The following is a 25,392-nucleotide window of genomic DNA, read 5'->3' as shown; positions in this document are numbered from 1 at the left end:
GTAGCTAGCAAGCATGGCGGTGGCGGCGGTAGGCAGCGAGCTTGCTTCCTGTACTTTTTTTTTGTTTTTTTTAAAGCTTATCACTGCCGGGTGAAGTGCCGGCACTGATAGTCTAGAGGCATCACTGCCGGTATGCCACTGCCGGTTCAAAATCTGGCAGTGAAGGGGGATTTTGAATCGACAGTGATGTCGAAAACTGGGGCAGTGTCGGTTACATCTGTTCTTGGTCACTTGTGTTATTGCTTAATGTCGTGCTGCGTATTACTACTACTATTGTGAAGATCAGCATGGATCAATCAAGAGTTCGATTTGACCATAGAAGACTACCGAGGTGCTGCACTGTAATATTACTATAACAAGCCTATGGTACAACATGCAAATGTGTTATATGCTTCTAATAATTACGTGACAAGTAACATGAATTCTCATGTTGGTGTTGCTAGCATAATGATAGTAGGCATATTAAATTGGCTAAATTGGTATTCATAGTGCAAACTATAATTCTTGATTATATAATATGCAAAAGACAATGCCAACTATGTATACTTCAAGTATAAGTGCTACTAGCAACATATATCATGCACAAGTATGTATACGGTGTTGGTAAGTTCTCCTAAAACTCCAACAAGGAGTCAGCAGGCTCATATGTACGTATGCATGTACTTCACAAATCGGCAATCTGACCCCTGGGACAAAGATTTAAGACGATTTAAAGAAGATTTGCATAAAGATTTAGAAGAAATTCTAATTAATATTGGGAAACATGTAAATTATGTGTGGAATAAGATCCCTACTTGATAAGGCCACGCCCCCTATTTATATCAGAGGATCATGACCGATTGAGAGATCCATCTGTTGAATCGTAAAAAATACATCTATCTTTACTTTGTATCTTGTACCTCAAGCTTTTCTAACCCTCTTGCTTTCTATCACATCTCTCGATGAGATTTGCTAGCATTCTAGGTGGCCTTGATAATCCTATGGCACCCCATTGTGCATCTTCCCGATGGATATCTTCTCGGGAGGTGTTTGTGGGTTTTTTCGGGGGAAAGAATGAGTGTTGAATCAGCCTCTTTGACCTACTAATTGATCTCGTCATTCAGACCTACCTTCGCTGCTTATCTAGGCAGTGTGCGGCCTCGAGTGATCTAGCCCCTACCGATGTGTTGATAGCAGCCTTTAGATCAAATTAGCCCAAATTAGCTCTAGTGCATGTAGACCGAAATCAGCATCAACACCTTGATCTTAGCATGACTACTCAACGACAATCTATCAAAAAAATCTTGATAGCAGCCTTTAGATCAACTTTGTCATATGCTTTCTTCTTGTCTTCCATCATCTTGTGAATCCTCTCAGGAAGTTATTCATATGAGGGCCTAGCTGATGATGTTCTTCAAATTGTTGTGATTGGTCAAATCACCCTTAGGATCAGCCATGGTAGCTGATAAAACCAGTAGAGTCACTGGAAAGTGTGTTTACACTACATTTTTTTTTATATTACACAATACACTACATTGTGCTAGATCACACAACAAAGGGTCAAAGATTCTGTTATTGAAAATCCAAAACCTCCATTTCACCAATGATCTTTGATAAATCTGTTGAACGCTCGCCTAAGAAGGGCCCATCAGGCATATGCACACGCTTGCTTGTTCTAGCGTTGGCAAGGAAACTAGGACGTCATCTAACACCATAGATGATGAACAATAGTTAGGGTTGGAAAGATAAAAGTTATATTTGACAAATTCAATTATGGGTGATTCAATCGGCCGTTACCCTTGACATCAATAGGTTAGCTGGTCTTTCCCAATTAAGATGCAATAGTCTACGGGCCTGTTTGGATCTAAGGGCTAATTGATAGTTAGCTAGCTAAAAATTAACCCAAATTTGCTCTAGTGCATCTAGACGGGAAAGCTAATAAGTGAGGTGATAAGCGAAAACAAGTTTTTGTTTATTTTCACTCCACGAAATGCTTAACCAGTAACCCATCCTGAAAGTAACTAGATGTACAGTGTCACTATTATCACTTTTTGGTATATATAAGCAATTTTATGAAGGTATACATCGTACGCTATGATCGTAGCAGGGTCTCTAACCAGTTATCAAACACGCGTTATTTCTCTCAAGAGGACTCCAAGAGTGAAATACACTAGGAAATTTTGCAAGTGAGGGCGTGTTTGGTACAACTTCACTAATGAAATACGGTGGAGTAGAATCTGTTTTGATATAATATTTGGTTGAACAACTTCTAATGATGAATACAAATAATAAAGTATCCATAATATCCTTCTTATTTTTCTTTTCTTTGTTCTTTCTTTATTTATTTATTTCCTTGTACTCTCGTTCAAATGGGATGCATAAATTGTTGATGTTGATCTGTATGCGTAATCTTGTGGACAACTTCTCCGTAGCTTCTCCATGGAATATGTAAGGTGACTTTTAGCCGGTCGGACAGTCCATGCATCATCTTGCAACAATGACTTGTCTGCATCTAGAACTATATTAGCGCATGCTAAAAATACTGAGATAGAGGCGACACTATGGGAGACGCGCTCTTTGCCGAGTGCTCGGCGCTTTGCCGAGTGTCGAAACACGGGCACTCGGCAAAGAGGCAGTTTACCGAGTGCCGCACTCGGCAAAGCCGGCCCTCGGAAAGGTCGTCTTTGCCGAGTGTCAAACACTCGGCAAACGTCCTATTTGCCGAGTGTCAGACACTCGGCAAAGAATAACCCTCGGCAAAATACCTCAGCCGACGCCGGTGGCCCCTCCATCATCCTTTGCCGAGTGCTGTCCGTTAGCACTCGGCAAACGTGCTGTCTTTGCCGAGTGCTGCAAGCCTGGCACTCGGCAAAGAGGTTCCTTTGCCGAGTGCCAATTCCGACACTCGGCAAAGTATTTTTATTTTTTTATTTTTGTTTTCAAATTTTTTCTATGGCATTTATACAGTACCTTGAAGCACATGTTCCAATTTGGAACTTTTTGGAACCCCATCATAGAAAAGTTCCAAATTGGAACATGTGCTTCAAGATACTATATAAATGCCACAGAAAAAATTTGACAACAAAAATAAAAATAAATAAAAATACTTTGCCGAGTGTCGGAATTGGCACTTGGCAAAGGAACCTCTTTGCCGAGTGCCAGGCTTGCAGCACTCGGCAAAGGCTATTCATAATTTTTTATTATTATTTCGGATTAAAAGAAACCTTGAATTTCTTTGCCGAGTGCCCGCATCTCGGCACTTGGCAAAAAGTCGCCCCACTTAAACTCTCTCACTCCCTCTCACTGCCGCGCGCGCCCGGCCCCGCACCGCCGCCGCGCGACCACCGGCACGGCCCCGACCCCGCTACGCCGCCGGACGCGGCCCCGCCCTGGCCCCAACCCGGCCCCGCTCTGCCGCCGGTCCGCCGCAGCAGCCAGCCGGCCCCGCTCCGCCGCCAGACGCGGCCCCGCCCCGGCCCCGCTCCGCCGCCAGTGGTGCCCTGCCCGGCTGCCCCCCCGCCCCTGACCCGCCGGAGTGGAGGAGAGGAGGAGCAGGGGATCAGTAGAGGAGAGAAGGGAGGTGGAGGAGAGGAGAAGGGAGAAGGAAGAAGGAGAAGGGAGGAGAAGGAGAAGGAGAAGGGAGGAGGAAGGAGAAGGGAGGAGGAGGAGCCTCGGCCACCGGCCACGCCCCTCGCTGTTCGTCCTCGCCCCTCGCTGGAGACGAAGGTGACCCCGGCACCGCGTCGCCCGACTCCACCGCCACCCAAGGTATAAAGCCCCCCCGGTTGTCGGCCTTCGTGCCTTGTATGTCATTGACGACCTTCGTGCCGTATGTGGATGTGTGGGCCTTCGTGCCGTACGTGGATGTGTGGGCCTTCGTGCCGTATATATGCTATCGGCCATCGTGCCGGCTTTTTTCTTGCAGGTTTTGGAAACCTCTCCGTATAGGGGAGGTTCTACCGAAATTTTTAACTTATAGTATTATAATTCTTCTTTTGCAGAGCTGGACCCGTCGGAGGGGACCCGGAGTACGTAGGCGACCCTGATCGTCTTCGTCGACGCTGCAGTCCTACCTACACAATGTCGCCTCGCCACTGCCCCGCTAGCCTTACTCAACCGCCACCCTAGGTATAAATAACCTCTCTTCCTTATCGTTGTCGTAGATCGGTGTAACCCAGTTAGGCGTCTCCCGTTCGAAACAGATACAGTTGGAGGTATGCGGATCTTTGCATATCTAAGACCATATCTATTTCAGATTGTCCACTTTTTTGGATAGCCCGCGGATGCGTAGATGGGGTAGTTTTCATGTTCTGCTTCGATCCGAGACAGAGTTTCGGCACCACCTCCCTGTTGTTCTCCGGATACACACTCTCCCTTCCAGGACGTGTATCGGGAGAACAACGGGGAGGTGCTGCCGAAATTCTATCTCGGATCGGAGTAGAGCATGTAAACTAACCTCATCTACGCATCCACGGGTGGGATTAGGACCTATCCTCACCCATTAGACAGTAGGCACGCCGTTCAGATGCAATTGGTGGTTATATTACTCGCTCATGTATGTGCTAGAGGATGGATAACCGTGAGTGGATGTACACGGGCCGCCCAAGTCAGGCTGAAATCACCCCTGAATGGATGGACAAGACCGAGGGTTTCTTGAACCAAGCATTTGGCAAGGCAGCTAATGGAGCGAGAGACACATTCTGTCCCTATAGCGAATGCGAAAATAGGAAAAGAAAAATAAGGAAGATCATGGGGGAACATCTTTGCAAGTATGGATTTACGCCAAACTATACCCAGTGGGTGTTCCATGGTGAAGCCCATCGTACTAGAGAGGAGGTGATGAGACCACGCTTGGAGGCGTTTGATGCTGATGGCGGGGTAGTAGGATGGTTAGGTGACTTTCACGAAGCAACGTTCGCTGAAAGACCTACGAAGGAGGAGGAGAAGGAGGATGAGGAGGAGGAGCCAGAGCCAACCGGAAAGGCGTTCTACCAAATGTTGTCTTCGGCACAGAAGCTCCTACATGAGAAGGCAACGGTTTCTCAACTGGATGCCATTGGACGCCTAATGGGGTTGAAGTCCCAGTACAACATGAGTCGAGCCTGCTTCGATGGTATGTTGGCAGTTATTGGTGGGCTGCTTCCGGAGGGTCATATTCTGCCGAGCAGCTTCTATGAGTCACAGAGACTCCTTCGTGCACTTAAGATGCCATATGAGCAGATACATTGTTGTCCGAAGGGGTGCGTCCTATTTAGGAAAGATCACAAGGATGCAAAGTACTATCCAAAGTGTAAATCCTCTAGGTATGTGGAGGTAGACAAAGGTGATGGCCAGAAGGAGTAGCTTGAGATCCCCATGAAAGTCCTACGGCACCTTCCGATCATACCGAGGCTCCAACGGCTATTCATGACCGAGGAGTCCACAAAACAGATGACTTGGCACAAGAATGGCATTCGATACAATCTTGACAAGATGGTACATCCAACTGATGGTGAAGCATGGAAAAGCTTTAATCACAAGCATCGTGACAAAGATCTTGAGGCCCGTAATGTACGTGTTGCGCTGGCAATGGATGGGTTCAATCCTTATGGAATGATGTCGGCCCCATACACTTGTTGGCCCGTGTTCGCTATCCCCCTCAATCTCCCCCCCCCCGGGGTCCTCCTTCAACAACAAAACATATTCTTGACGTTGAGAATTCCTGGACACCCGAGAAACAAAATGGGTGTGTACATGGAGCCTGTTTATGATGAATTGATCAGTGCTTGGAATGAAGGGGTATGGACTTACGACCGAGCTACAAAGAAAAACTTCAAAATGTATGTTTGGTACTAGTACTCCATGCATGACTTCCTGGCGTATGGGATATTCAGCGCCTGGTGTGTCCACGGGAAGTTCCCATGCCTAGTATGCAAGACAACTCTGGAGTTCATTTGGTTGAAGAAGGGTGGCAATTTTTCGTCGTTCAACAAGCATCGACAGTTCCTCCCTCTTAACCATGCATTTAGACAAGACACCAAGAACTTCACGAAAGGTGTCAAGGTGATCGACCCTTAACCTCAGAAGATGACTGGTGCCTAGGATCATGCTCAGATAGATGCTCTCGTGGTCAATCCATAGAAAGATAGTCGAAAGAAAGATAATCCAAAGAAAGATTGCTTTGTGGGATATGGTGTCGAACATATGTGGACTCATAAGTCGGGCTTGGAGAGGCTTCCCTATTTTGATGACCTTCTCCTTCCACATAATATAGATGTAATGCACACTGAGAAGAATGTCGCCGAAGCACTTTGAGCAACACTCATGGACATTCCTGACAAGACAAAGGACAACCCTAAGGCCAGAGTGGACCTGGCAACGCTATGCGATAGACCAAAGCTAGAGATGCTGCCTCCAAGAGACGACAAGCCATGGAAAAGGCCTAAGGCCGATTATGTCTTAGAAAAGAAGCATAGGATGGAAGTGATACAATGGATGCAGATGTTAAACTTCGTGGATGTGTATGCAGTGAATCTGAGGAGGGGAGCGAACCCAGAGACTGGCCGAGTCTTAGGGATGAAGAGTCATGACTACCACATATGGATTGAGCGGCTTCTTCTGTCGATGGTTCGAGGCTATGTCCCTGAGAATGTCTGGAAGGTGCTAGCAGAGTTGAGCTTTTTCTTCCGCCAGCTTTGTGCCAAGGAGGTATCTATGAAAGTGGTTGAGGAGTTGGAAAAAGCGGCACCTCTGTTGCTCTGTAAGTTGGAGAAGATCTTTCCACCTGGCCTTTTCTTGTCGATGCAGCATTTGATTTTGCACCTCCCGTCCGAGGCACAAATGGGGGGGGCGTGCAGAACCGTTGGTGCTATCCAATCGAGAGATGTCTAAAGACTATTCGCAAGAAATGTGGAAACAAAGGCAGGATTGAGGCTTCCATTGCTGAGGCATTCATTCATGAGGAGGTGTCAAACTTCACAACAACATACTATAATGAGAACCTTCCTAGCGTGCATAATCCACCCGCTCGGTACAACGAGGACGAAAATGAATCGACCCTAAGCCTTTTCAAAGGGCCACGCGGGAGAGCAAGTGGAGCGACCACAAAGACCTTGAGCTATGAAGAGTGGCGCAAGATCATGCTCTACGTGTTGATCAACCTTGAAGAAGTGGAAATGTATCTGGGGTAAGTTCTCAACGAACTTGTTACATACTCCGTAACTTTTGTACATCCAACAACATTGTTCCTTGTCGGTGTAGAGAATTTTTTGATGAATCCTGGCATCATTCAAGGCCACCTTCTGACCATGAACGAGAGACCCTTCTTCAACATGGTTCGCCTGATTTCATTACATGGTTCCAAAAAAAGGTACTGGCCAACTTAGCTCTTACTAAGTTTGATGTTCCAAGTTGCCTGATTTCATTTCTCTCCTGCTTGAACTTGCAGTGCCAAAGGGATGTGTCTATAAGTGCCGAATTATGACTGGTGGCCAATGGCTTTGACTATAAGGTCTTGTCATTTAATGCTTATGACGTGAATGGATATCGCTTCTACACAACAAGGTACGAGCAGAGTCGTCCCAATCCAAGGACCACGAATACCAAAGTATTTACGCTGGGCACTGATCAGGAGGAGTATTATGGGACAATTGAAGAAATATACGAGCTTGACTACTGTGGTTCCAAAGCACTTAATCCTGTCATATTTAAATGCCAGTGGTTTGATCCTGCAGTATCGAGAAAGTCCCATCAACTTGGGATAGTCGAAACTCGACAGGATTTCTTCTATCCAGGAGAAGATGTCTATATTGTGGCTCAACAAGCCACACAAGTTTATTATTGTCCATATGCTTGCAAAACCGACCCACGTCTTCAGGGTTGGTATATTGTGCACAAGGTATCACCATACGGTAGATTACCTCGCCCAAACCCTGATGATTACAACATGAACCCAAACACGCATGATGGAGAGTTCTATCAACAAGAAGAGGGGCTACCAGGGATGCTTGAGATAGACTTAACCGGAGAGATCGAAATGGAAGCAGACGAGGAATGGGTTGTTGATGAGGACGCTGCAACTGAGGTGCATGATCCGAAGGACTTGGAAATGCTTGATGGACTACGAGTAGGCAATGACAACGATGAGGATGACGCTGTTGAGGATTTGGACAATCTTGATAGTGATGACGATACCTATCATCCAGATAATCCTGATCATGAAGAATATTAGAAATACATGTAATACTATGTTATTTTGTAATTACATTTTCTTTATGTTGCATCTCTTACTAAGTACGTCTCGTTTATCTGTACTTACTGGTTTACTCTTTTTAATTGCAGGTGATGGGGCCCACTAGGAGGAGCTGCCCCTCGATTTATGCCAACCGGAGGGACATGGCGGCGGCTGAGGAGGCGGAGGCGTCAGAGAGGCCAAGTGGCAGGCCTAGGCGGGAGCCGTTGACTGACCACGGGCGCAGCTCCTCACGTGACCCTGTGCACGACGACGACCTTCAGCACATGGTGGACAGGGACGGGGTCCATGGACGGAGGACGAGGAGGCGGTGACGGTAGGGGTTCCACTTCCTCTAGTACGTCGAAGCCCTACCAGCGAGGTCCTGCAAAGCTCCCGAAGCGACCGATACCTGTTGAGAGGCGCCCACTGATTGCACCCGAGGGCGATAAGTAACTTCATTTGTTTTTCATTTGATATGTTGAAAAATCATAATAACAAGTAATAACTATTGTGGACCACTTGTGCAGGAACTGGGTGCTTGTGGACCACTACTACAGAAATGAACTTGCGCAGCGTTGCATAATTGGCCTCCGTGGCGGGCACTGTTTTTGCCCGCCACGGTAATTCGGTGGCCGGCCGGCCACTGAGATGCCCGCTGCGGTAAATGATTTACTTGCCCGCTGCGGTAAATCCCCATTTATCGCAGCGGACATCTTAACGCGTCCACCACGGTAAATCGATTAACTGCAGCGGGCAACCTTATTTGCCCACTGCGGTAAATCCCCATTTACCGCAGCGAACATCTTAACGCGTCCGCCATGGTAAATTGATTTACCATGGCGGGCACACTAAAAGGCCCGCCACGGAAAAAGGCAATGCCCAAATGGCCTAGCGCCGGCCCGATAGGTGTCTTCATATATAAGCCAGCACTTAGGGTGGCGGCGGCGCTCTTCTCGGCCATGGTGGATACAAGGACGAGCCCCTCTCCCTTTCACTCCTCTCACCCCCTCGCCCTCCCTCTCACTCTTCTCAGACGAGCCCCTCTCCCTCGACCCCCACCCCTAAACTCCCCATCCTCTATCTCTCCCGGCGGCGGTGGCGCTCTTCTCGGTCGTGGTGGCGCGGCTCGCGCGGGCGGAGGGCGGTGCGGTGGCGCTGCTCGCGCGGGCAAAGGGCGGTGCCGTGGCGCGGCTCGCGCGGATGGAGGGCGGCGCGGTGGCGCTGCTCACGCAGGTGGAGGGCGGCGCTGTGGCGTGGCTCACGCGGAGGGAGGACGGCGCGTTGAGGCGGCTCGCGCGGGCAGAGGTTGTCGTGGTGGCCCATCCTCCACCGGGCTACAACAGCGTGGCGTCATCTCGATCCGCCTCCAGCGACGGCCACGGCGGCGGATCTACCCCGGCGAGGGCGTATCCGGCCCCGGCGAGGGTGGATCCGGACCCGGCGGCTCCACGGCGTCGATCCGGCCACCAGCGGCTCCACGGCGTCGATCCGGCCACCGGTGGCTCCACGACGTGAATCCACATCTAGCGCCCCTCTCCCGGCGGCTGGTGGGCCTGTCGATGGCGGATCCGGCGAGGTGGAGCTCAAGGCGAGCTCGCATCGGATCCCGGCGGCGCTAGGGTTTCAGTAGGGTTTTGGACTATTGGGTTGGAAACGGGCTCGCCAGTGGGCTCGAGAACGGGCTCGCCGGCGGGCTCCTAGTTTTTTTTGTTTTTTTTTAAAATGATTAACCGCAGCGGGCATCCTAACGTGCCCGCCGTGGTAAAAGTATATTTACCGCGGCGGGTATGTTACACCGCCCGCCGCGGTAAATCGGTTAACCGCGGCGGGCAAGGCCGCCCGCCGCAGTTAAGCCATGATTTACCGTGGCCTCTAGGCCGCGGCGGACGGCTTTGTCCGCCGCGGAAAACCGAAAACGCCCGCCGCGGTTAAAATTTGTGTAGTAGTGGACCAGGCGGCCCCGGCATGCAATGTGAATGGCATCCTGGGACTTCTGTGCAAGGAACACTTCCCTGGCCTAGTTAGGAAAGGAGATCAGGATTGGGAGCCGGCCTGGACGTTCGATCACTATGCCCTCGTGCAGGATGCTCTAGATCATAATGTCATCCGCTGTAGAAACAAGGTAGATCGGGTGATTAGGGAGTTGTGGGTAAGTCTTTCTTGCATTACATTCCTCAATTCCTCGCATTCATTAGACATTCTTGAAATAAAATAATGGATACCTCGTGTCTTTATGTTGGACTTCTTTAGAATCCAGGAGGGACAGGAGGAAAGTGTGTATCAGGTGGCTTACGCATCCTGTAAAAGGCGTGTCACGGACTTGCACTATGAGTCCCGCATCCAGGCCCACATAGACTACGACGCCAAGTTCCTACTCAGGCGTGTCAACAAAGAGGAGGCAAGACGGATGACGCTGACAAGGGAGCAGTACATACAGGTAAATACAAAACATGAATATTCATTTCTTTTGAGATTAAGTATGCCTAATTTGATCTTCTGATATGTCGTCTACTTGATGTCCTGTAGGCGATTCCAAGCTGGTGCGTCACCCACCCCGATTGCTGGGAATATATTGTGGACACCTGGTTGGACGGGGACTGGCAGGAGAAGCATGAGGAGTCCCACGACAGGCGTTTGCAGATGCCAGGTGTACCTCACCATCAGGGCAGCCGCAGCCTTAGCAAATATGCAAAGGCATATGTAAGTCTCCGCCATTGCTCTAATCTAGCCGCGCTCAATTCTGCATCATTTCTAACCACATGTTGTTGTCTTTCTCGTAGTCGGATGCACACGGTGGCCAGCCTGTTGGTCAACTCAAGGCATATGCTATGGCTCACATGGGCAAGGCGATGACCGACATTGAGTATGACCCAGATGCCCCGGTTGAGGCATACACCAACTCCAGCGTCCACACCCGCCTCTCTTCGTACACGGAGGCGGCAAGGTCAGTCCATGGGCCGGGCTACGATCCGAGAACCGAGGAGCGCCTTGATCCTCAGCTCGTGATGAGGGTGGGGCAAGGCAAGAAGCATGGGCGGTTCTGGATTGGCGACGGCATCCTCGACACGGCCTCTACTCCTCCTCTCCACCAGCTCCGAGCATCGAGCACGAGCTCAAGTGTGCCCATACGCCAACGGCCGACCGCGGTGTCGGCACTCCAGGTAAGCATTCCTGTTTCATTCGTCGTTCTTTGACTTTTACATACCTTACCTATGCATTATTGAAACATTGGGGTCAAATGCTGCAGGCCCAGGTGCAGGAACTGCAGGTCGAGTGGGAGGTCGAGCGGCAAAGGCTACAAGCTTTGGAGGCCCAGCGGGAGCAAGATCAGCGGCAGATGGCCGAGATGATCAAGTTCATGCAGCAAATTGGCCAGCAACTAGGTTGGACGATCCCACAGACGCTGCTTGCTCCAGATCCACCTCCACAACGTCCTGATTCTACCCCGATGAGTATAAGTATGAAGTTTTACTTTCTATGCTGAAACTTAGAGAAACCTAGTGAAACCTAGAGAAACCTAGTGGTGGTGGTGGTGGTGGTGGTGTGGTGGCCATGGTGGTGGTGGTGGTGTGGTGTTGGTGGTGGTGGTCACGGTGTTGTGTTTCTCATGGTGGTAGTGGTCATGATGGTGATGTGGTGGTGGGGGGGTGTGGTGGTGGTGGTGGTGGTGAAGTGTTGGTGATGGCGGTGATGTGGTGGTGGCGGTGGTAGTGGCGGATATTTATCTTGCATATTTATCTCTTCTCTTGTCGCTCACGTGCAATCTCTTCTATTTTGTGCAGCATCAATCGGGGGCGGCGTCGAACCACCTCGGAGGGTCGCTGGGATCGCACTTTGGGCCATCCCAACCCGGACTGTCGCCGTGAGCTTCAAATGGCAGCCGTTGTGATATAATGCACTTGTGAACTTTGTGAACTATGCTTGTGTGTTTGGACTTTGGACTTGGGAGTCGAGATTGTGATACTTGTATGCTATGTTTGTGTTTGTGGTAGATTGTGATATACATTTGTATTATATATGTGTGTGTGTATATAGTTGTGTTATATATATATATGATGTATATCTTGTTTACAACGATGGAAGACTAAAAACCAAAAAAAAATTGAATTTTTTCACTTCATTGCCGAGTGTCATGACCATGACACTCGGCAAAGCTGGGAATCTGGGACACCGAGCTTCCTAGCTTTGACGTGCCATGGTCAAGGCACTCGGCAAAGAAAATTAAAAAAAAAACTGCTTTGCCGAGTGCCTACCTACAGCACTCGGTAAAGAAAATCCAAAAAAAAAGAAAACAAGCTTTGCCGAGTGCCAGATGCCGACAAAGCATTTTAAAAAAATAAAATAAAAAACACATTTCTTTGCCGAGTGCCGTCGTGGCACTCGGGAAATCCTTTGCCGAGTGCCCGACATACGGCACTCGGCAAAGAAGCTTTTGCCGTGAGGGGATATGCCGACAGCTCTTTACCGAGTACAGCACTCGGCAAAGGCTTTGTCGAGTACAAATCCTTCTTTGCCGAGTGCAATTGCACTCGGCAAAGCACGCGTCTCCCGTAGTGCTAGGTTTCACCGATATATTCACGTAGCTGCCCAGGCCCGTTCTCTCGCTCTTGCCCGGCCGTTTCTTTTCACAAACAAGAGACGTACGCGTACCTTCACTGTCGTTCGACGCAGCGATCGAGCTACCAACCTTCCTTCCTCAGCAGCAGTCCATCCAGCTCGCCGCTGGTCCTTCGCCTGGTTCGCTGGCCTGCAAAGGTGCCGCCGCCGCCGATGCAGCCGCCGCAACACGACCACGGGTTGGTCGGCAACATGTGCCCTTCTCTCTATCTCACCGTCTACAAAGGGCGGATGGCCGAGGTCACGGCGCTGATTCCAGAACAACACTCCGCTCCGATAGATTGTCAAGCCACAGGTGACCAAACAGTTTTTTATTTTTTATTTTTTAAACTCTTCTCTTCATTTGGCTCCCGGAATTGATATTTGAATTTGATTCCCGGGCATTTTTTTGCCTCATTGGGGTTCACTTTATCCATAACAAAAAAAAAAAAAATCGGAGCGAGGTCACTGATAAACGGGTTTATCGGATTTATCAGAAAATTTCTCAGTCAAAATAAAAACAAAACAATGCAATTTGTTTAGAAAATTGCATAAGTTGTTTCTAAAGCATTTAACATCAAGAACCGCCGTATAGTAATAAGATAATATCGCACTTTCATGTAAGTGGTCTAGTTAAATTAGAATTTTGGTGATAAAATATATCTTATCGGATCTCAACGATTAATGAGATTATCGGTTTTATCAGAATTTTATACCCGGATTTTTTCCTTATTAAATTAATCTTCTCATTTCCATTTATCGCGGTATACCTAATAAATTAATCTTCTCCTTTCCATTTCATGATGAATAGTACATTGGCATCGAAGAAAATATTTCATGATAAGTTAATTAACATTAGGGTGCTTTAATGCCACTAGCACCCACACATCCGGTTACATTCAATTTATATAATTTGGATTTACCATTAGAAATCATAAATTATTTTTATAAATTAATCAGTGTCATGTATATATGCTCATCAAATTTGAGTGACAGTAGGAGGTCAAAAACAAAAACTAGGATGTGGGGTAGATGTCGCATCCGGTTTTAAGAACAAATCCAGATACACACCATATGTGAGCCTAGGAAGTCAAATCTCACATATAGCTACAAATAAGGGTAATATCAAAAAACAATGCTTAAATACATAGCGTATTAGTAAAAAGATTATAACCTCAGAGTATAGATAGCGGAAAGACAACTCCGATCTTCACACGAAGACTCCAAATCCACAAGGACAACTAACTGGTTGATCACAAGCCTAATTCCTCAAAACTCTAGCAATATGGTACCCATCCAGGATTTTTATCTAAATAATTGAAAAAAATAAAGCGAGCGTAAGTACATGTCGTACTCAACAAATATAACATGGGGTTCATGAGGCTCAAAAGGTTGACACTTGTTTAACTGCGATTAGCTTTTAATGAGTCATCTTTTAGCAATTGGGTGATAGCAAGTTTATTACAAGCCTATATAAACACATGATCGGGTAAACATGAATAATGAATATCATAAACAATTAACCATTAGTGAGCATCTTCATCATCCATATCATTAGTGTTCATCATCATTAATCATTAGTGATCATCTATTCCGTAAATGTTCCAAGGCCGCTCGTGACCGTGAGCACGGCTGATATACCAGTTTTACACTCTACAGAGGTTGTACACTTTCATTGTGAGTCGTGATTCACCCTTTCGCCCGAGGCGGTCAACCTCTTGACCCACTACCAAGGAAGGTCGGCAGGGTTCACTATGAAGCCTTTCAAAGGTTCGTCTAACAAGTTAGGGCCATTAGATTCACTCGTCAAACAGATATAGATCCTCCTTCCAGATGGCACAATGACGCGCAACCTATACTCAAGGGGACAGAGGCCGCACTATACCCGATTCGTCAAGCCATTCTTACAACAATAAAGGTAACCACTAACAAGCTAGAAAAGGTCCGCATACTGAGCTAAAGCCAGAGCCATATAGCACTCACAGCTGTACTGTAAGTCCCGGATGATCACTAACAGATAAGTCCTTAGGGAGAGGAATCTAGAGCACCATAAAATAGCCCAATACTCTAGCCCCCTTGTTCCATGTTGTTAAAAAGCATCTTTTAGTGTTTATTGCATATTCCATTAGTCAAGTTACAAGATCATGGTTGTAGTTGAGCACTAGCAAAGCTACCCAATGCAATAACCCAAAGGTATCAAGATACAAGTACAAAAGACTAGGATATCCTTAGTGGCAGTCAAGGTAGACACATGCAGTATAAATTAAATGATTAAAGGTGTATAGGACAACAAGGATGATCCCATGCTATACTTGCCTTAAAACACCGATCCTTCGATAAGCTTTAGTCTTCAACATTCTTCTTCTTCTTGATCACCACGCATATCTCACCGGCTGGATGTAATAATAAAGCAAACAATAGATCTATGCAATCATACATCCATACAATCATACACGAAGCAAACAATAGATCTAAATTAGAACAGTACACCAAACATAAAATCAAGATAAAAAGTGTAAAACGAATCTACATCTCGCTATGAACACACAGACGTGAAAAACAAACTAATCGGAGCTTCGGTGAAAAGGATACATCTACCGATAGATCTCCTTTATGCGCGGAAAAGAAAACTATAGGCTTCATTTATTTTAACTATATAAAAGCTTATATAAATTGAATTAAATCGAATTTAGATTCAAATTATAAAACTAAAGTAAACAAATCATATTTTATCTATAAAATCCAGTTGCATAATTATTATTCAAATTAGAGTTTAAACCATGAAATTCCAGAATTAGTGACATGATAAACATCGTTACTAATGCGTAGTTTATGTTTTTATGAATCCAACGCAACTTGAATGGGCTAACACGGAGTTAAAACATAAAAGGTATGATTTAAACAAGATTTCGTTTAATAAAATAATAGATTAAATCTAACAATGAATTTTAAAAGTTGAAAACATATCTAACAGTAGTATGAACATGTAGATTATGGAATTATGAACCTAACGCAATTTGAACGGGTCAAATCGAAGTTAAAATGAAAAGTTATGGCCTAAACAAATCTAGTGGCAAAACTATGAATAGTTGAAAACGTATTTTCAATCTAACCGAAGCAAATTATGCTTTTAAAAGAAGAAGACGTATTGTATCTAATGCGTAATGGACCGCGGGTTCTATTATTGAAAAACACAGGGACTCTTTAGTAAAACGGCCACGCAAAGGGGTATCCTTTGATATGGGCCATTGATCTCATATCGGACGGCTCAACTTGAAACAGAGAGAGAGGATGGGGTGTCGCCGGCCGGAAACAGTGACAGCGCGGCGGCGCCATGGCCGAAAAAACAGAGAACTCACTGGAGTTCACGAATTCGGCGATTTAGACCACGGTTGGACTCGATAGTAGTACGGGGAGCTAGAGGAGTTGATTGTGAACCCATTAGAGTGATAGGAGAGGGTTGCGACATCACGGTGGTGACGCCGTACCAGAATTGGCGGCTCAAGCTCTCCGGCTAGACTTCGGTGAGTCAGAGAAAGAGATACAGACCAAGGGGCAGGCGTATGAGGCTCCTGCAGTTTTCTTACCTCTAGGCGAAGCTCGGGGACGCCATTGCGGAGGCAGAGGAGCAGCGGAGCGACGAACGCAACGGCAGCGGATCTCCTTCGGTGGCGGCGGCACTCCCGGGTTGGTGCGTCGGTGCTCGGGTGAATGCGGGCGGCACGGCGTGGAGGCTCGCTATTTAAGAGGCTGGTGCGGCCTGGGGCTCATGCCATCGGGCGGGACGTGGACGGGGCGGACACGGACAACGACACGGAGTCTGGCTTCGGTGCGAGCTGGAGGTGGGAGATACTCCTGACAGTGGGGTCCCACCAGTCGGTGATGGGAGAAAGAGGGGCCGGGCGGTCAACGAGACGGAGGGGAACAGCGCGGCGCGACTGGGCCGGAGCGAAGCTGGGCCGCTGCGGAGCAGACGCGGAAAATGGGCCGGCGCGGAGCGGGCGTGGGAGCAGGCCGACCTGGGCTTCGACCCGAGCGGGGAGGAGAGGGGAAGGCCGATGGCTAGCTGGGCCAGCGGGAGGCACCTGGCCGAGGAAGAGAGAGCGGCCTGGCTAGGCCGAAAGAGAGGGAGAGGGAGAAGAGCGTTTTTTCATTTTTTTCCAAATCTTTCTCCTATTTTGTTTTCAAAGCCAATTCAAACATGACCAAAGTCAAATTCAGATGAGGTTTCAAATATACTTTTTCAACTCAAGTAAAAATGAGGAATTTTAGTAAGTCTTCCCAAAAATTATTTTTACAACTTTTTAAATTCTTTTATTTTCAATTTTTCTTTTCTTTTACTTCAAAACCATTTTTAATTTCTTTTGCGAAAGCAATTTAAACCACTCAATCAAATACATCAAATGCAAGGGCATGTATGCTCAAACATGTTGCTAGCATATGATGAATTTTAATTTAATGAAAAATTTTATTTTCCTATATTTTATGAGCACAGAATTCAGAAATAAATCATTTTAAACCTATTTTCAAAAGAGGCAAATTTTAGAGTGTTACAGTAGACAACCTGTTTAGGTAGCTCTAAGGGCATCCCCAATGGCCAACGAAAGTAGATAATTTATAGAAATAGTTTTGTTTTTTGTTTTTGTAAGTAGATAATTTTAACTATACATCTAGATATATGCTATGTCTATATACATAACAAAAGTTCCTCCGTTTATGAATAATCAATTTGTAGAGTTGTCTTAAGTCAACTTTTCTTTAAAAATAATTGACCAAATTTATAGAGAATAGCGTCAAGATTTATGATGCTGAATTAGTATCATTAGATACACATAAACTATATTTTTATAATATGCACATTTGGTGTCGTAAACATACGTACTCTTTTCTATAAATTTGATCAAATATAGAAAAGCTTTGACTTAAGCTTAGAATTGATTTATTCATGGAGAAGGAAGAATATACGTAGAAAAATAAAAACAACTTATAATTCGCACCAGAGGGAGTATTATGCACTGAGCTTGGGCTAGACTAATGGATGAACATGCTTTGTGATAGCTGTTTGATGAGTTGACAGTGAAATGACAAATAAGAGCTGGCAATTGTTGGAGACATCCTTGTATTGCTGCATACTACCTCTGTAAAAAAATACAATTCTAGATGCATTCTTGGTTAATGTGTCTAAAGTTTAACCAAATACATAGGTAAAAATATTAATAACACCAAATAAGTATAGTATAAAACCATATCTCGTCAAATCTAATGATACTCATTCGATGTTATAAATACTTATATTTTTATTTATAGCTAGTCAAACTCAAGATACTTCAACTTGGTACTGTGTTAGAGTTACATTCTTCTGTGGATGAAGAGAGTACCTACTAACATTCTTTTGATCCACAGTTGCATCTTGGCATCCTCGTATATACCCGCACGGAAAATCCCTAAGCCCTAAGCCTTGTTTGAATGTATCCGTAACCATCTGGTTCTACGTGTATTTTTTAGAAAGGCGGTAAAAGCTTTGCCGGATTTTTATTAGGCGAGGATAAAAAACAAACACAAAACAAAATGGGATTACAACTTATTTACATGGAGATCATGCTCCCAGCAACTTTGGCACACAAGCCGTGACATAGCACACTACTCAACTAGCGTTGCAAAAACAAGAAAACAAGTACACTTCGTAAACAGCGCATCTTGCTAATCATCTCCGACGATTGGTCTTGTTGCCATTTGATACTGTTGAATTTCATCCTTGCACAGTAACACTACTTGGATTGGTTGTAGGGATTTTTGTTGGAATGTTCTTTTATTTCGCTCCTTCCAAAGGTTCCACCAAAAGTAGATCAAGATGTCATCTATTCTTTTCCTTTGTCTTCTATCAAATTTAACTCTACATTTGCGCCAGTAACCATGCAGAGATCCAGTCATTCCCACCGAGTCTAGTATGGATAGGTCGAGCCACTGTTTTAAGTAGGACCAGACGTGCTTTGAGAAGGGGCAGTCCTTGCATAGGTGAGTTGGTGTTTCTGGTTCTACTCCGCATAGTTTGCAGATAGGATCATTCGCCCAATTGCGTGTGATTAAGTTGTTGGCGGTGAGAATCTTCTTGTGAAGGGGTGTCCAAGCAAAGAATCGGCATTTTGGTTCTGCTCCTGCTTTCCAAATTGGCGTCAGTTTTAATCTAGTGAAAGAGCCTTCGAATTCATTTTGTATGCACTCTTGGTTGTGTATTCTCCATATGGTGTCCATCTCCAATGTATGTTGTCCTGGATGTTCTCTTGTAATCTAATTTCTTGCACTCATTCCCAAAGTGCCACATATTCCTTTATTTCTTGTGGCGTTTGGACTGGAAGTATATGTGAAATCCACCGGTTATCTTGCATTGTCATTTTGACCGTAATCTTTTTTTTTTCTCTTTGCCTTTTGGAATAGCGTCGGTGCCAAACTCTTTGGCGAGCTCCCCTCGATCCATGATGATGTCCAGAAAAGCGCAGTCTTTCCATCTCCAATCGTCACCACTGTGGAAGCAACAAAAAGATCACGGTCATGCCAATCACATGGCAAATCTAGTCCATTCCATGCTCGTTCTTTGTGCTTCCACTGGAACCATAGCCACCGCAATCGCAGCGCACGAGCAAACCGTTCAAGGTCCAAAATCCCGAGCCCCCCTTTTTCTTTTGGCCGATAGGTTGTTGGCCAATTGATTAGAGAATGGCCCCCGTATACTTTGTCTGGAGTTTCACCCCTCCATAAAAAGCTTCTTCGTAGCCGATCAATCTTCTGCACTAGCCATTTGTATTCCGGGAAAGCTGTCATGTGGTAGATGGGCTGTGATGAGAGCACTGTCTTTACTAGTGTTTCCCTACCTGACGTGGATAGGAGTCTCCCTTTCCAACCAGGCAATCTTTCCCCTATCTTGTCTATCAAAGGTTGGAGTTCAATCTTGCGTAGTTTTCGGGTGTGAAGTGGAAGTCCAAGATATTTCCTAGCTAGGGAACTTGCAAATTCTCCCAGGGAAATTGTGAAGTAAGTGAGGTATAGAGTTGATGTGCACTCTAATAGGGAAATTTTCCAATTTTGAGATGTTAATTTTCAGCCCTAAACAGACACTGAAAAAGGTCAATATTTTGTATAACCGATCGAGCTCCTGGACCGATGGGTCCGCAAAGATGGCCGCGTGTAGAGGGAGCAATGAAGATTTGCTGGCTTTGGGAGTATCTGTTTGAGTATGCCTTTCTGTCGGGGACCAATACTAGGGTACCCGAAGGGGAGGAGCTAATAACCATCAACATTGATTCATCCGAGCAGTCGGGAGCGCGACTACAACTCCAACCGACCCCCAGGTGCGCAAGCTCCGCCTCGCTCAACACCGAGGTCGCGGGCTCCGCCACGCCTGACCTCTGAGGGTTGGATCTGCTTCGCCCGGCCTCTGAGGGATGGCTCCACCTCGCCCGGCCTCTGAGGGTAGGCTCCGCCTTGCCCGGCCTTTTAGGGCTGGCTTCGTCTTGCCCGGCCTCTGAGGTCTAGCTCTGCCTCACCTTGCCTCTGAGGGCTGGCTCTGCCTCACCTGACCTCTGGGGAGGACTCCGCCTCACCCGACCCCAAGGCCGCGGGCTTCGCCTCGCCGGACCCTCGGGTTTGCGCTCTGCCTCGCCCGACAGAGACCCATACTGTCGACCAACCACTCTAGGACCCAACGAATGGGCCTAGGTCAAAGTTCTGACACCAGGGAGGTGACCAGCATGCCCCAATATGACCCATGGTCGTGACAGGCCATACCGGGGGATTCACATCAGGAACAATGTCGGGCGTACTAGTGCTGTTCTACCTAACCCCCTACAAACACTGACGGACACATCAGTTCACCATGATGTTCGCTAGGATGGAGTGGAGCGCCATGACCGGCATATGACGCCTATGCATGGCTCTAGTGACGAACATGACCACAATGTGAAGCTGTTCCTGTTGACGCCTATAGGGTCGGTGGGACCCGCATGAAGGAGAAGAAGGACCCGACGATCTTGATGGCTTTCGTCTCTCTCTCTCTCTCTCTCTCGTTCTTTTGCTATAATCCTTGCTTTCCCTTGGCCTATAAAAGGGAAAGCAGGGTGTCCCATAAGGGGCATCGCGACACATCACTCAAACCGACTCGAATCCATCAAACCACGGACCGATCAGAACACACAAGCCACAGCCGAGAAGCGACCAAGTTTTTGACACCCATTCGCTCCTCTCCCCAGAGACTTGGGACCTATCCCTCTCTCAACCATTTATAACCCCTACTATGAACTTTCAGTGCTAGTAACATGAGTAGCAACAACGAACTGGACGTAGGGATATTCTGCCCGAACCAATATAAACCTCGTATCCTCTTAGCACACCATCCGAGCCAGATGCGTAATATTACAAATTTACTACCAGGTTTGGTGCGCCAGGTTGGGGTAACTCAAAACACCAAAAGTTGGTGCGCCAGGTTGGGGCCTTTTGCACGTCTCGACATCCACACCAGGTTTCGGATGGCCAGTCATGACGTCAGCTGGGTCCTGGGCATGCACGTGCGCTTTGGATACATGGGCTTCATCATCACGACAGAGGGAGAGTTGGCACAGGCTCCCATCGCCGCACGACCTCTCCACTCCGCCAGCCTCAATGCGATCATCGTGGTGCTGGAGGAGCTATAGCTGCACGCACCGGAGGCCTATGCCCCTAGGAGTGAGAAGTTCCTCAGCTTCGACTACGGGAGGTTAGGGGGCCAACTCGACGCCTTTGTGGGACCCTGACCGTCCCGGGAGGACCTACGCCACCTCACCTTTTCATTCGCCAATGTCATGGCACAACTTGCCGGGGGAGAGCCGCTCTCTCCGGCATACCTCATCCGGATCGCCCCAACAGCGCTCCCATCCGGTCTCCACAGCACCATGGAGACCATTGGCCACCTTGTGGTGCAACGCACGCCTCCATCCCCCGCGAATGATGAGTTCATGGGGATGATCGAATACATCGCGAAATCTTTCCATGACCTCCTCGTGGGAGAAACAGAGTTGCCCTCCATCTCTGACTCCAGCAGCTGGAGCCATCACCCCTCTCATGAGTGTTTCATGGCAGGAACCCCCGAGGGACACATCGAAAGCATACATGAGGAAGAGGCTATCTCGACAAATGACCTCGACAATGAAGTCGAGAGGGATGCGTCCACCCCACCCTGCCTGCGGGTGGAACAGCTGAAGGCCCAGCACCAAGAGCTCGAGGAAGCATGACTCTAGCTCGAGCAGGAGCGCACGAAGCTCGACCGACAGATCGAGCACCACGGAGATGGTGAGTGCACGCGCACGATGGCCCACGACGTACACCGGAGGATGATGAAGTGCTCCCACACTTTGCCCAGGCAAGCCAGAACATCACTGCAGTGGCAGCCCTGGTCTGGGGACTTCCAGGGCCCGCGACACCCGAAGACTGTCGGGCCCATCACGAGATTCGCACGCTGCTCGAGCGTGCGGTGGCGTAGCAGGCCGAGAGCTCACTGTCTCATCGATGTGAGCTGGATGCCAGCCAGCGCACGCCCTCGGAGCGACCCGATAAAGGCGCATCAGTCCACTAGGTGCCGCAAGGCAGCAGGCTATGCACCACGGTCCTAGTACATGAGCGTCTTGGCCGCAACCGTGACACACATGACACCCTCAATGCTCGCAGGCATACCTATGGTGATACGGGGGAGGGGGCTAGCCATGTCTATCACCCTTGTCGTGGCGGACGCTACAACAGTAGCAAAGACCGAAGCCTGAGCCCCAGCCTGTCGGGACCTGAGGCCTTCGGCCGACATATCCTCTACGCCGCCTTCCCGCCAAGGTATCGACCACCGACCAGCATCCCAAAATACTCTGGGGAAACGAACCTCGGACTGTGGCTCGAGGATTATTGGCTTGCTTGCCAAGCCGATGGAGCAGATAATGATGATTTTATTATCAACAACCTTCCATTGTTCCTGCCTGATTCGGCACGAACATGGTTGGAGCACCTTCCGCCCAACAGAATCCAAAGTTCGACGAACCTAAAAGAGATCTTTGTGGGGAACTTCTAGGGCACGTACAAGCATCTTGGGAACCCATGGGATCTCAAAAACTACCGACAAAAGGCCAGAGAAACCCTCTGTGGGTACATCCGGTGATTCTCCCAGTAGTGCAAGGAGCTACCTAATGTCGCCGATGTTGATGTTATAGGAGCTTTCCTGTCCAAGACCACCTACGAGTCCCTAGTTCACAAGCTAGGACATAAGGGCCCATTAACCACCAAGGAGCTCCTCAACATCGCCACTAGCCATGCCTCGGGCAAGGAGGCGGTCGGGGCAATCTTCGACCGCCTCAAATACAAGGCAAAGCGAGACAAGGATGCCGATGAAGGCGCCTCCAACTGTCCCATCAAGAAGAAGAACAAGCAGTGGTGCGAGGTCTCGCTCATGGCCACCGCCGACCACAAGGGGGGCTGGAAGCCCATGGAGGGTACCCTGGACCACTTCAAGAAGTAGCTCGAAGGGCCATGCCAGAATCATTCCTTCCCCATCAAGCATCTATACAAGGACTGCGACCTCATGAAGCGTTTCTTGTCCGGAGGCTTCAACAGGGAGACGCATGGGAAGGACCCCGAGCCAACCATGGATGACGTCGAGGGGAGGGACGGTGGCTTTCCGACGCTAGATGGCTACCTCAAGATCTTTGGAGGGTCGGCAGCCTACGATTCCAAGTGCCACCAGAAGCTCGTGTGCCATGAAGTCTATACAACCAAACTAGCCACGCCTGTCTTTCTCTGGTGGTTGGAGTCCACGATAACATTTGATCGGACCGACCACCCAGAGAGCATCCCGCAACTAGGGAGATATCCGCTCATGGTTGACCCAATCATCGACACGAAGGGGCTCACCAAGGTACTAATGGATGGAGGCAGCGGCCTCAACATCATGTACACTGAGACGCTCAACGCCATGGGCACCGACCGGTCGCGCATCCGACCGACCGGAGTGCCTTGCCACGACATCGTGCCTGGAAAGCAGGCCATGCCACTTCGGCAGATCGATTTGCCCATTACCTTCGAGGATCCATCCAATTATAGGACGGAGACCCTCACCTTTGAGGTGGTCGGGTTCCACAGAACCCTACCACACCATCCTGGGAAGTCCATGCTATGTGAAGTTCATGGCCGACCCCAACTACACCTACCTAATAGTGAAGATGTCGAGCCCAGGTGGGGTCATCACCATTGGCACCTCCTTCCAGCGTGCCTATGAGTGCGAGGTTGAGTGTTGCGGGCACGCCACGGCGATCATCGCCTCCAAGGAGCTTGAGGCCATCAGGAAGGAGGTTACCAAAGAAGCACCCGACCCCAAGCGGTCGGCCAGATCTTTTGAGCCAGTGGAGGGCACCAAGGAGGTACTCATAGACCCCAGTGGCTCTAAGAGCAAAGTGGTGCGTATTGGCACCACGCTTTCCTCCGAATAGGAAAGCACACTCATCGACTTCCTCCGCGACAACAGAGACATCTTTGTGTGGAAACCCTCGGACATGCCAGGAATTCTGAGAGAAGTCACTGAGCATGCCTTGAAGATCAAGCCATGCTCCAAGCCAGTGAAGCAGCGCCTATGTCACTTCGACATGGGGAAACACAGGGCCATCGGCAAGGAGATCGTGAAACTTTTGGCGGCTAGGTTCATCAAGGAAGTATACCAACCCGAGTAGTTGGCCAATCCCATTCTTGTACGAAAGAAGAGTGGGAAATGGAGAATGTGTGTTGACTACACGGGTCACAACAAAGCATGTTTGAAGGATCCATTTCCTTTGCCATGCATAGACCAAGTAGTCAACTCTACCTTAGGGTGTGAAACCCTTTGCTTCCTTGATGCGTACTCCGAGTACCATCAAATCACGATGAAAGAGTCCGACCAGCTCGCGACATATTTCATCACCCCATTCGAATCATTTTGCTATGTCACAATGCCGTTCGGCCTGAAGAACGCTAGGGCTACATACCAGCATTGTATGCTCAAGTGTTTCAGGGACCTCATCGGGTGAACCATTGAGTCCTACGTGGACGACATCGTGGTCAAGTCCAGACGGGCTGACCAGGTCGTAGCCGACCTTGAGCAGACTTTTGCAAAACTTAGGGCAGACGACATTAAGCTCAACCTAGAGAAGTGCGTTTTCGGGGTCCCATGGGGTATGCAGCTGGGTTTCATCGTCTCCGAGCGTGGCATCGAAGCCAACCAGGAGAAGATCTCGGCCATCATAAGGATGGGCCTGATTCAGAACATGAAGGGGGTATAGCGAGTTACAGGGTGCCTCACCATGCTCAGCCGCTTCATCTCGTGCCTTAACAAATGAGGTCTCCCCCTCTATCGGCTTCTGAAGAAGGCCGACCGTTTCGAATGGATGCCCGAGGCCTAGGAGGCGCTTGACATGGTCAAACAGCTCCTAACGAAGGCCCTGATCCTGGTTCCTCCAACCGATGGAGAACCACTTCTGCTCTACATTGCAGCCATTATGCAAGTGGTCAGCGCTGCCCCGATGGTGGAGCGAGAAGAAGAGGGACACGCCCTCAAAGTACAGTGCCATGTG

At 48.2% G+C, this 25,392-nt stretch overlaps 1 pseudogene; it reads left to right on the top strand.

The window, feature by feature from the left end:
• Window positions 1–9,391: 9,391 nt before the first annotated feature.
• Window positions 9,392–25,392, top strand: part of LOC136488334 (uncharacterized) — a 52,082-nt pseudogene continuing 36,081 nt past the window's right edge.

Source organism: Miscanthus floridulus, chromosome 10, assembly GCF_019320115.1.
Source record: "Miscanthus floridulus cultivar M001 chromosome 10, ASM1932011v1, whole genome shotgun sequence".
Classification (NCBI taxonomy): Eukaryota; Viridiplantae; Streptophyta; class Magnoliopsida; order Poales; family Poaceae; genus Miscanthus; species Miscanthus floridulus.
The sequence above is the reverse complement of the archived record's forward strand: the minus strand, read 5'-3'. Positions and strand labels throughout refer to the sequence as shown.